This window comes from Lepeophtheirus salmonis, chromosome 14, assembly GCF_016086655.4.
Source record: "Lepeophtheirus salmonis chromosome 14, UVic_Lsal_1.4, whole genome shotgun sequence".
Classification (NCBI taxonomy): domain Eukaryota; kingdom Metazoa; phylum Arthropoda; class Copepoda; order Siphonostomatoida; family Caligidae; genus Lepeophtheirus; species Lepeophtheirus salmonis.
Genome location: NC_052144.2, coordinates 9,745,273 through 9,758,338, shown reverse-complemented (window position 1 = coordinate 9,758,338; position 13,066 = coordinate 9,745,273). Strand labels below are relative to the sequence as shown.

The following is a 13,066-nucleotide window of genomic DNA, read 5'->3' as shown; positions in this document are numbered from 1 at the left end:
ATATCCTTAAGAAAATACTCTCTCAACAGTAGCTGAGAACAACAGTGTATAAATGAAAAGGTGACATTTGTGCTTGATTAGATATAATGACAATTCTGGTATTCAAACATTAGGGATAACAATGATTAATTTGATAGAATTCAAAGTCTTTGAACTTATGCTTCCCTGATATTTTGAGATCATATGTTAATTTACTACATATAAATATAAAAAAAATCCTTATCTTCCACCGTAATCTCTACACACGAAGGAGCTGGCGGTGTACATGAGGGAAATGATGTCTGAGTTTTTTGGAGTGCCCAGCTACAGAAGAGGCAAACTTGTCAACCGAAGACAGCAGAGAGCAACAGATACAACATAGAAAAAAAATTATAGCTTATCTTGAGACATAACTTCAACCGTATTTTCCTGCAATCAATAAAATTATTAGTTAATTTTTAAATTTTTAGATGTTATATCATAAGATGCAGAAACGGAAAAAGTAATTTAAATTAATATAAATGAGGGAAATCTCAAGCCAATTTATTGCACTTCTAAAATGGGGAGTGCTCTACCGCTCTAGCTTTAGAATGTTGAGCAGCGCTCAATTGAGCGCCGCTCACTAATGTTTTTCTTATATGATTTATTGAGTTCTTGTAGCCAAGAATAGTATCTTGAATTTTTTGACTTAATAATACTTTTCAGAGGAATTTTTTTTAAATCTTTTTATAGGGTTGCATTCTTTGTCAACTTTCCTTGGCAGTTCCTCTTCTACGATTTCAGTCACTCGATATAAGTTAAAAGTATCTGTTATAATATTTTTAAAAAAAGAAGAACCATAATCCATTAAAACCTTTACATCTTTTTGGAACTGCTTGTCCCTCTTGCTTTTAAATTGTGTGGTGTCTCGAATAATTTTTAGAAATATTTTGGCGAGCTTATTACAGGAAAAAGTTGGATCAAATGAAATTCTTAATTTATCACTGATAGATGATTTATCCACTTCGGAATTTTAAAAACTTTTTTGTTGGACAGCTAGAAATTCTAATTTCACCATTTTTTTTTAATTAGACTATGGTTCGAATGGGTAGGAAGTTCTTCTCATTTTCGAAAAAAGAAACGAAGATATTCAAGGATGATATATACGATAAGAACAAAGGCCCATTCTTTATTAAACTAAATCCCCCTCTGGACTTTACATTTTAATAGCATCAACTAACTTTAATTCTTGCATTAATTTGAAAAGGATTTGTGAGTTTGGATATATTTTTTTTTTTTTTGTCAAAATCGACGTTAACATCTGGATACGAGGAAATGAATCACTTGTTTGATTATAATATCATGAAAAAACCCAAAAAAAGAAGTCCTTATGTTAGGTCCATACACGTTGATGACATAAAGTTCAAGAGTCCTAATAGATACTTTTATTTTGTGCCAGTCACTTTTCCAGGAATATTCTTTTTACAAAATTTCGAAATTCCTAAGGACTTGGCACGGCATTACCCCGCGAACACCAAAGTACCGTATATATTTTGTTGTCAGCTGTCGATTCCCCTTTCTCCCTTGATATTCATGGACATTTCATAATTTATTCTTTTTGATAAATAAAGGAAGTATACAAGAGAAATAATATGACGGTGATGGTCTGGAAGTATTTAAGGAATAAATGACAGTTGGTAGATTGACTTACTTGGCTAACTACTAGATGATTTCGGGCCCTTTTTATATTTCTTTCTGGATGAAAGGTTGCGTGATACAATAAAGTTAACAACGTGTCGGATACAAAAGGCATAACCCCTCTAGAGGGACTTGAACCGATGTAATAACAGTTATAATTACCCGGTAGACAGTAAGGGCATGAGCAGTTGTAAGTAGACAAGACTCTTGATCAAATATCCAGAAAATAAATTATGTCAGGCTTCAAACCAAACCCAAAAATTGTTTTCATCAATACATGTCTGGCTTTCGTCTCTTTTCCAGATCTTGCATTTATTGATATCACTCTTGTCATTACCATGTTTTTTTACTAAATCTACATTAAGGGTCTATGATAAAAATAATTCGAAGTTGTTCAAATCGTTAAGATTATTAGACAAAATAAACAATTTAATTATAAATTTTCGTTCACTTTAATCTGAGTTTATTTACTACTAAGAGACAACCTAATAAAGAAGGAAGACTTTATTCTCGAATCTTGATTGTTTTATATATTAAAAAAATACCCTTAAAAATTCTTTGAAAAAACCTATAAATCAATTCCTATGGTTCCCATAAATTGGCTTGTGATCTATTGGAGGGGTGAATTCACAGTCCAAAGTGGACTACGTCTCTAAATTTTGAGATCTTTTCCTCCAAAACTTTTCCACTTTTTTTATCCAGATAAAATGGAAAATTAACAAATGGTCTCTTTTGAACCATCAGTTATTTTTTACCATTTTAAAGTATTCAGTCTCAATGATCAGCGGTAGTCTGTCAGACACAATAATTTGACTGTCCAGGGTGTCTAACAAGTGTTAATGTAGACCCCTGATGCATCTAAATAATTCCATTTTCTCTTCACGAACGAATTTCCGTTTGATACATTTTTTATCTATGTTCATGGTTAAATATTTATTCTTAGCTACAACTCTTTATTATAGAAATATTTTCAATCAAAATATTTTTATTAAAAAAACAAACATATTATATTACAATAACATAATTCAAAAAAATTAACAAGTATGACATTGATCAAAAACAATTGACTATAGAAAATAAAAACCTTAAGTATCACTCTTTATTTTTTATTAATAAAGATGCTCGAATACAGATATGCATAAAATTGAATCCTTGAAGATAAGAAAAAAATGTTATTGTTACAAGTAAAGTCTCGACTTGCAACTACATTCTGGAATAAACATCTGCACTTGTTGCTTGATCAAACGTTTCTTGGTGGTCCATGCTATTATACATAGAAAAATTAAGTAAATGGGCTTGATTCTTTATACTCTTAATTAAACAATCATACAAGTATATATTTTTGTTGAATTGTGATTCGTTATGATGAACAATTGTTAAAAAATAGTAAATATTATTAGTTGTTTATTGTTGTTCCTTTTTCACACTAAGATCTCCAATTCATTTGCAGATTTCTTTTGACCCACTTTTAGATAAATAAAAATAACATAAGCTATAGGAAAACCATGTTGTACAAATGCTTCTAAAAAATTGGTTATGTAATATGCTTCAGACCCATAAAATATAAGGCTGAAAATAGCAAAAGTAAGATAGTGTACGACATCAACGAGTATATATATAAAAATTGTCTTGTCAAAAAGGGATAAAACAACAGATTTTAAATGTATGAAGATAAATAGTCCAATCTCAATAAAGGAGTGAATAAAATAAATTCCAGTTGTCAGATATGGGATACCATGCGCTCCAATGATGAGAGAACACAAAGGGAATAGAATTGAAAAGAAGTAGAAAAATATCTTGCGCCATTTTGGTGTCATATAATATAGATTTGGAGTTTTACTGAATATTTTGTCAAGGGCTAAAGCAATTATGCATCCAGTTCGCATTTGGAGAAGATAATTTGTTATTAAGTAAATGATAATCATTGGAGTGTTGTATTCAAACACTCCCAAAACAGATAAGAAATTAAAGGAACTAAAATATTTCCAAATGGCTGAAATGATGAGAAGAACGAAGAAAAATATGTGATATCGGTACATCCAGTCCCTGTCATCCTCCTGTTGTATCTTGTGGTAAGCATTCCATGAAACGAATGTGCAAAGTGATACAAATATGATTAATGAAATACCTTGCACAATGCTTAGAGCCAAGTTTATGTCCACACCAGCCATTGTCAAAAAAATTACTCTTTCTTCCTTTTCAAAGTAAATTTTATCAGATTATTTTTTCCTGAAATAAAAACATTACAAATATTAAATTGCGTCATTTTAAAAATCTATTAAGGTTAATTTATTTTAAACAATTCAACTGTATATCATTGCTCAAATTTAAATAATTAATCCTGTAAACAATTGCAATATAAGTCAAAAAGGGAAAGACGTTTAGGATAATTTAATAGGTAAGCTCATTTAAGAGTATTGAAAAGGGAGGGGAATTTAAGGAAAAAACTAGAAAATAAAGGCTAAGGAATGCTACGCAGCTTCATTTGTCCATGCCGCTTGGGATTTTAATTTTAGAGTCATAAATTCAGTTTATAGAAATGGTAGAATCTAATTTTTTAATATATCTAAGAAAATGTACTAAAAAATTGAAACTTGGAAATTAAAGCAGTCCATGCTTAATTTTTGTAGCACCTGTGTGTTTGAATAATAAAATATTGAACGAAAGGCGGAAAACATATTTCAAATAAATATTATCTTACACCTTGTACGTTTTTTCAACAAATAAAACTTTATTCTTACACTTCATTGTCCACAATAATGACAAGATTATGATTGAATACTATTAACAATGAGAATAAGCTTTCAATTTACACATCAAGATAAATATATTTCTTTGATTATGATTAAATTTTAGTCACACATCTTAGAAAGTCTTACCAACTCACCTCCGATACAAAAACTATCTTCTGAATCTTATGACTTGATAATTTCTTGTTGTATGAAAGTGAATATATTTATAAAACGCAATATTTTATTTTTTGTATAACATATTTCTTTCCAGCATTAAATGGGAAGGCCTAAGGTATATAAAAGAGAAGGTAGTATTTTATAAACTATTTTTATTTAAAACAGGATCCTGCTGAGTTGAGGCCAATGTTATTTGAACATTGAGCTGATCAATCGTTTACGATGACGTCACTGGAACTTAGGAATTATATAAGGAATGGAAAGAAAATCACATTGTGCTGTGTTCATTTTCCCTTTTTTGTGACTTAGACATTACATCTTGGATACCAGCCTTATCCAGAATAGGACTTACTCCAGGCCTCACAAAATGATATCGTTCAAAATTCCAATGACGTCACTAGCTGCAAATATAGTTGACAAAAAGCTGTAAGTTAACACAGTTAAGAGATGAGAAGAGTAGACCTTCTTTTTATATATACCTTGGGAAGGCCCTTTTAGTAAATATGAAAGTAAAAATTTGCACTATGACGTAATTATGATTTACAAGAAACATTTGTAAATACATCATTAGCTGTTATAATTATGTAACATGGTGAAATGATCTAAAACCTTGAGCCTGCACCAGTTAAAAATATATACATATATAAATTAGATAGATTACAAAAATAACTACATCAAGAACTATAAATATGTTTTTGCGATATATACCTAGTGTAGAATTTTGTTGACATCAAAATGACATTTATTCGTTAGATGCGCCTGGGACTATAAAAAAGGGGAGCTTACACCTTATTTTCATAATATTAATATATCATTGTAGGTAAGAAAAACCTAAAAGAGAACATATTTCTATCAATCTACGTCTATTAATACGGTCGAATATTATTACCTTGTAACTTTGAACGACTGCATTTAAGTCATTTATGAATATTTTTCAATTTATTTTCTTCAAATAGGGAGTATACATTAGTGTCTTAATATTAGGTATATTTTTATAATAAAAACCCTAAGTATAGGGAAGAAATCAATAATATATTAAAAATAAGTGGATATTATGTACTAAGATGAAATTCTCATGAGAAAACATTAACTAACAGAAAGATTTTAATTTGTCATTTATCTTCAATAAAATAAATATAGAGTTCAGTGTAATTATCCTGCTAAAAAAACCCGAATATGACGCCTTGAATAAGCCTCTTTTGCACTGTGAATTTGACTATTCTTTCAAAAGATACATATATGGTATATGTATATTTTAGTAATACTAGGAAATCAAATTTTCTAAAGGATGACCATGCCCACTTCCGTATTCCTAGGAATAGTTTGTAATACAGATCAATAATAGTTCTTCAACTTAGAATAGGAAGGATTTTGAAATCTCTTCTCGCCTGACAAGAATATCAATAACGAAATAGCATTAAGACGTCCCAAAATAAAATAGAACTCATAAATAGGGAATGTAAATTTTGAGGAATATCATTGATTTTATATTATTTTTTCAATCGATACTAAAACAATCATATTATTATTTTCTTACATTGTAACTATCGTTTTCAGTAAAACAACTTATAATTAGTATGGCAAACATTTGATAATCTGTTTATTTGCGTTTGGAGATGCTAGTTCTTCGTTAGAATAATATTTAAATAAGGTGACAAATAATTTAGTTGTTAAGAACCGGATTCCCGACTCATTACTTATGGTAATGGCAATGTTAAACAGATATTTCAATATAAATCTACAGAAGTTAAGGTCTCTTATAGTTATATTATTGTTAAAACACGTAATCACTAAAAGTTCCAAATAACTATTTATATATAATAGCAGAATAGAACATGCATTGCAGACCTAAATATCGAGAATAAAGAGTCTAGAATCATTTTCCACTTGTTTGCTAATGACAAACGAGACTCAGTAGAAATTAAAAATCAGGTATGAGATTCTTATTAATTAAATATTTTTCTTAGAGTAGGAGACGAAGCAGAGTTGACTTTCAATTATTTCAAAAAGGAGATGTGGATGGAGGATTAGGAATATCTCTGATCTCCACTGGGTATCTCAGTCGATTATTCTGTGGTTTTATGGAAGTCATTAGTTCTTAATTATTGTTACATTTAGAAGTATACGATGATTTCGTGGAGGATCTGTACATGGACAATGATTAACGAGATCAGAAGTGACTATCACACACCCTGATATAAAGAGGCACCTGTAGAATGAATGATCCTTCCATTAATGGAGATGAAATCCACAAAGTGAAGCACTTGTTCCGGGGATATCTCCTTGAATGTCGAGATCCTTTGAACAGACCATGACATTGGAGAGAGTATCAGAAGGCGTGTGAACTCATATTCCTATATGGATGGATAAACGGATCCATAAATTTGAGAGATCCATCCAAATGACCATGAATGAAACGTTTTTTCACGCCGTCCTAGCTCTATTCACACCTCCTCTTGCTGAGTGCTGATTATTTGAATTCTAAGTCCAACCTACACGCATCCAAAGGTTTTGTGAATCAAAAAAGAAGTTGTCCACCTTTATATTGTAACAAGCTATTGCACTTTTACTAAACCGAAAATTGAATATTCTTCTCAGCATTCTTCAAAAATGACGTCATTTGTTTCTATTAAGATATTAAGCGACAGTATTTAGGTTTTTCTAGTAGTCCTTGCCTTATACAAGTAAACGCCTCAGCCTATACCCAACCCATCTATGTATACGTTTATTTTACTATTTATATTACAAGGCAACCTTTCATTAGATTAAAGAAGTTATAGCTCAAATATTAAATAATTAATATATTATTAAATATAAATATACAAAATACAACAATTTTAATTTTAAATTATCGTTAAAAAAATATACCATACGAACACACTTCGAGTTATTTAACTTTTGATTAAATGTTTTTTTATAGATGACGTCATGACGTGTCTTCTCCACTTCATATTTTGTCGCTGTGAACACAATTTTGCAAATTCAATCATGTCCATATTAGAATATCGATTTTTTTTAAAAATTTTCTATTTGATCGAAAAAGTCATAAAGTTTACCGGATCATACCTATATTTTACCAGAAATGTCTGAAAGTTTACGAACATTAACTTTTTTTTAAAATAAATTTTAAAAAGTCGATTTTCATTGTATTAAAATTATTTAAAGCAATTTTTTTCGAACAGAGTTGTAGGTGACAAAAAAGTATTCGTAGCTATGGATAAATGAGTTATTTATATTTCTTAGCCAATTAAATGTGTGATTTTGATTCTTTATGATAATGTTCCTCTCTTTTTTTCGATAGTATTGTGTATAAATAGTTATCCTATCTTGTATCATATCATAATTCATATATAAAAGAGGGATTGTGTGTGTAGATGTCCTTTATACGTTTCCACACTTTTCAACCTATGGGGTTGAAATTTTCCCTCTTTGAGCTCGGACATGCTAAGACGGGGTGTCGATTTGGGGGGTCACATACAGGGGGCTTATGCTATCCCCATAACAACAGCATCGTTTTTTTTCAGCCCATGGAGACTGGATAGGGGGTTGAGTTATTTATCAAAAAGAGATTGGTATTTCAAACAACATCTATCAGAATAACAAAATTTTTCTAAATTCATTCAAAATCAAAAAAGTTATGGGCAAAAAAAATCGGTGAAAATTGAAATTTCGTTTATTTTAGGTGCAAAAATGAACTGCCAATGGAATATGGTATCAGTAAATGGAATAAAGTTTGTAGAAATTTGTCTGGAGATTGGTTGTCATATAAATTTGCGAAATAAAAATTGATGTTTAACTGAAATATCTGTCATTTTCTGAATAGTTTTTTTCATATTTTCTCTCTTTTTCCCCCCATTTTTTTCATCAAACGTCAATTTTGAATATTTTTAAAAGAAATGCCACTAAACGATACATTTCGGGCATAAAATTTAAACTCTAAATGTTCTGTTATGATCATTGAAATATTTTCAATTTCCAGAATATTTATTTACATAATTTATGCAATATCTGCAAAAAGGAACCAGTTATCGATGGTTATTTTTTCGACAACATTATTCTTCATACCTTTTTTTGCGAGTACGAAAAAAATATTAGTAGGTTTGTATTTCTTTGACAATTCCAATAAATGCTATTAACTATTTTTTTGCAAAAATAGTGCAAAAAGTTTTTGCAATGTACCTCGCGAATTTCGATTCGGGAATTTTTTGAAGTAAATAGAAAATTGACTTCTCATACATATAATTTTTTAAATGCATATATGTTGGTATGTTCATAACACATTATTGTTTTTATTCATAATAATAATACTAAGGTTTGATTATACGAAGACTCCAAAAGATCTTTTTCGACAACAACGAAACATTTATATTATAATTATTAGTATACGTATATAAAAGTATTTTCTGAATATTTTTTTATTTTCTCAATTAATTCGACTTTTATTACTTATTACTTATATTATTGAACTGAAGAGTTACAAAAAGAAAAGAATAGTGGAAAATAAAATGAAGAACAAAGAAAATTATCATCCTAACCCCCCCCATAGGCCTATCCCATGTATTAGAAATTCAAACCCAGGCTCACCTTCGAATTAAGAAATGAATTAATCCTCGGAACAATTTTATCAATCTACGCAACCTCAAATATTTTACTGTTTTGACGTTTAATTATTTTAAATCTACCATAGAATACTAGAGTCTACCAGAAAGTTGAAATAAATAATAGTATATAATTTAACATAAGTACTTGTACGAACTAATAGTTATGAGCAAATTTAAGTATAAGGCAACTTTTTGGATGTAAGAGGAACTTGTAAGCACTCTGAAAAAAAGACATCCACCCCATTCCGAATATTTCTTTTTCAACCATGTATGCAAATTTTTAAATCTACTTTCAATGGCATAAGAGAAAATTCGCAAATTTCGTGACCATTAAATTATTTTGATGCTTTTAAATTTTTATTTTAGCGTGTTTAATAGAGTGAATTCAATAGACGCTATAGGAACTTGACCTACACTTTTAACTTATAGTATTTTGTTGAAAAAAACCTACCCTGAAAATTACTTTTTCAACCCTGAATGCGTGGTTTTGAAAACCTATTTACAAAGTAACAAAAAAACAACTCTAAAATGTTGTGACCATTAAAGCCCTTTTATACTTGAAGCAATCGCTTAGGAATATTTTTAATTAATTTAGAATAATTTTTGGATTATATTAATAGTTATAGGTCACAAAAAGGTAAATTTTTCTAATTTTTTTTTTTTTGTATGTGCACTAGGTTTTCCATTTTTAGGGTGACTACCAAATTAAGTGGAAGATTGATTGAGGTTTACGCTTCTTAAATGAAAGATTATATACTTAAATTATTTCCCGTATGACATCTAGATTAATTATGAGTGAAGGTTTACAATGTACATATATAAGTGGTCAGAATCCCCTACCATAGTATAATACAATGAATACCACACTTTTTTTTTTATAACATTTGCAAACAAATGTTTCAGTTCTTCAACTCTGCAGAAATTAAATTGGCCGAATTTTCCAAGTTGTCTTTCATTATGGAGCAAATGCCTCTTTTCTTCAAACAGTTCAGAGGCAGAAGATACTTGCAAATTTATTCCTCAAATATCCATGACACTTCTGTCTACGAAATATATGAAAATAATATCTGGTGTGAGTACAGTAGAAACTACCTCAATCCACGATTATATACCTCAAATTAAGAATCTGAGAATTGAAAAGTAGAAAGAAGTATGTGAAACTGATGATCGACTAAATTTACTCAGGTCAAAGAGGGAGTTTGTGAGAGGCAAGTTTTTGGGCATGAGAACAATAAGGGAACAAAAACTATTATCATCCTTTATTATAAAATCAGCTGCTGGAAAGTACATGGACGGGATTGCTCTCGTCCCTGTTAACAGCAGAGTTCTTATTCCACATGCATAATCTTATTATGAAAACTCTGTGGGAAATTGTTTTTTTTTTATGTTGGACTGTCCGTTGACAATCACTCAGCTAATAAAATTGTGTATACACAATATCTATGTAAACAGAAGCTCTAGAATGCAATTTTTCATCCACATGACAACACAAAAAGAGTTTTCCTCTTGATTGATGGAGTCAACACCTTAAAATATATATTTATAACTGTTTCCCGATTAATGATTACCTTATTTGTCCCAACATATACCTCCCTAGGTTTTCATCTCGGCGCTCATATTAGCCATATATGACAATTATTTCATAAGTGTGTGACAAATTCTTGAACCTGAAAAAAAAAATATAGATCTTATCAAACACAGATTTGACTCAAATTAAAGACTTCCTTGACAAAGATGACATCTCTAATTCTGATATCATACTTACTGACAGGGAGCCTTACGAATTGGAGACAAGTACATATATTGGACAGAGCAGCGCGTTATACTATGTTGCTGGATATATTACCTTTTCTCTCCAGGAAAAGGTACAATGTACATCTTGAACAAGATGTCTAGGCTTAAGAGATACTCCTCTAGATAATATAATGATGTTTGAGGCAGAATCAGATCTAGAGAAAATTGAATTGGGAAGATTAATCAAAATTATGTGTATATGAGTAGAGGTGGGGTATCAACACCATCAGACATCCTCTTTCTCACATCTGTGTATGCCTCCTTATTATTTGATTTTATATTGGATAATGATAAATAAAAGGTCCATTTAATGAATTTTCCGAATCCAAGAGCATTGTTTGCTGCAAATTTTATAAAAGAAGGACCGAGAGGTCAGAGATGGTTGTTGAAGCAATTATGAAAACAACTTGTGATCGAGGTCACAAGTGGACATCACTCCTCAACAAAACCACACAAATACTTTTCAATATTATGAGCAAGAGAATCATAGTTGAGTTGAATGAAAGTATTTCTGTTTAGAGTAGTTAAAGAATAACATACAAGAAATGTATATTATCTATAAAAATAAAAAAGCTCCAATCAAAGTAATGTTTAAATTTAAATATATGTAGATCTCTAATTATTTATTGGTGTTCTCTAATTATGTAAAAACTTATTTCTTAATTATATGGAAAATATATCAATATCTATGCTGTAATAGGGAGGGGGGGGTAAAATAAAATTCAATTTTAGCCCAACATTTTGGATCCAAAAGCATCTTTTAAGCACTTTAGAAAAATAATTTGTAATGTTCGGTCAAACCATATGATATGATCAGAAAATTGATCATATCCAAACAAAAATAGATCAGTAATGGACTAAATAATTTCTTAGACAAAGCAATGAGGGAATCAATAAATACAATTTTAAATGGTGATCACCATACGAAGTTGAAACTATAATGAAATGACAACTTTTGGTTGATATTATTATTTCTCTCTTGGACATTGAAAGATGAATAAAAATAAACTGGAACCCATCAATCATTCTAAATCATGCCGAAGTGTTATATATTATGAAATTGTTAACATTGAGTGATTTACTTCCAATAATACATATGGCTTCTTTTAAAACATAAGTAACGACTAAATAAGTGCAATTTATTGCATTGTACTATGGAATGTGGTTTCTGACCGCTGAGATATATGTACATAGTGCATCTTCTCTCATAATTAATCTGGATGCAATCTGAAAAATGTATATATATATATATAGCTACATCAATCAATAAATATCTAAAATATACATAACATTCGTTGAAAGAAAGATAAAGTTTATAGATGTCAAAAAAATTAAAATACAATAGGAGATCGAATTAATATATCACCCTCAAAAATGTCCAGTCTATATGGTTCTGAGTCCAAGTCAAGTCATTATGGTTGTGTGTCCCTGTCAAGTCCGAGTCCTCAAGATAGCAAACCAATGTATGTCCAAGTCCTTGAAAAAATGACTCGAGTTAATATAGTCATGAGTCCGCATATTCGAATGATCTCATAAAATAGTGGCTTTCTAACAATAAAAATTAACTTTTGGCGTTATGTACATGTTCCAAGACCTGCATCACTAAAACGTCTTCGATAATTTTTACTGAGTAGTTCAGATCTTACAAAATCCAATAAAACTCCGACATGGGACCTTTTTCTTAAATAAATTAGCCTTAACGGAAAACCTAAATGTTTAGAAAAAATTCCTTACTCTCTGCATCCGAGAAATGGCTTAAGTATAGAATACTTTCCGGTACTTTGAAAGTAAGGGCGATACCTTTTAGGGAGAGAAACACAAATGTGGCTTTTGTTGGACCAAGGACGAGGTGAGCAATCATTTTCTCGTTGAATGCGAGACGCCTTGTCCAAAATATAACGTTATTGGTGAACTTTTAAAGAAACATTTTGTTGTTTATAACTTGAAAGAAAGATAATTTCTTAGCCTTTTAGGCATTCTGGAAAAAAGGAGAAGATTATTAATGCAGCTATTGTAAAGGCTCATCATATTTTGTATGCAAATTTAAATATTATATTTATTTCTAACAAGAAATATAGTCACATTTAAAGTGTTGCAACGACAAGC

The 13,066-nt window shown here is 30.1% G+C and overlaps 1 long non-coding RNA gene across 2 annotated transcripts; it reads right to left on the bottom strand.

Moving 5' to 3' along the window:
* Nucleotides 1-2,621: 2,621 nt before the first annotated feature.
* Nucleotides 2,622-4,713, bottom strand: LOC121129431 (uncharacterized). 2 transcript variants are annotated; one of them, XR_011783605.1, is made up of 3 exons: nt 4,544-4,713; nt 2,987-3,885; nt 2,622-2,920 (listed from the first exon to the last, which is right to left on the bottom strand). It is a non-coding gene; the product is annotated as an uncharacterized lncRNA (long non-coding RNA). The 2 variants fall into 2 exon arrangements; XR_011783604.1 differs by having other exon boundaries at nt 4,398-4,579.
* Between the last annotated feature and the right edge of the window lie 8,353 nt (nt 4,714-13,066).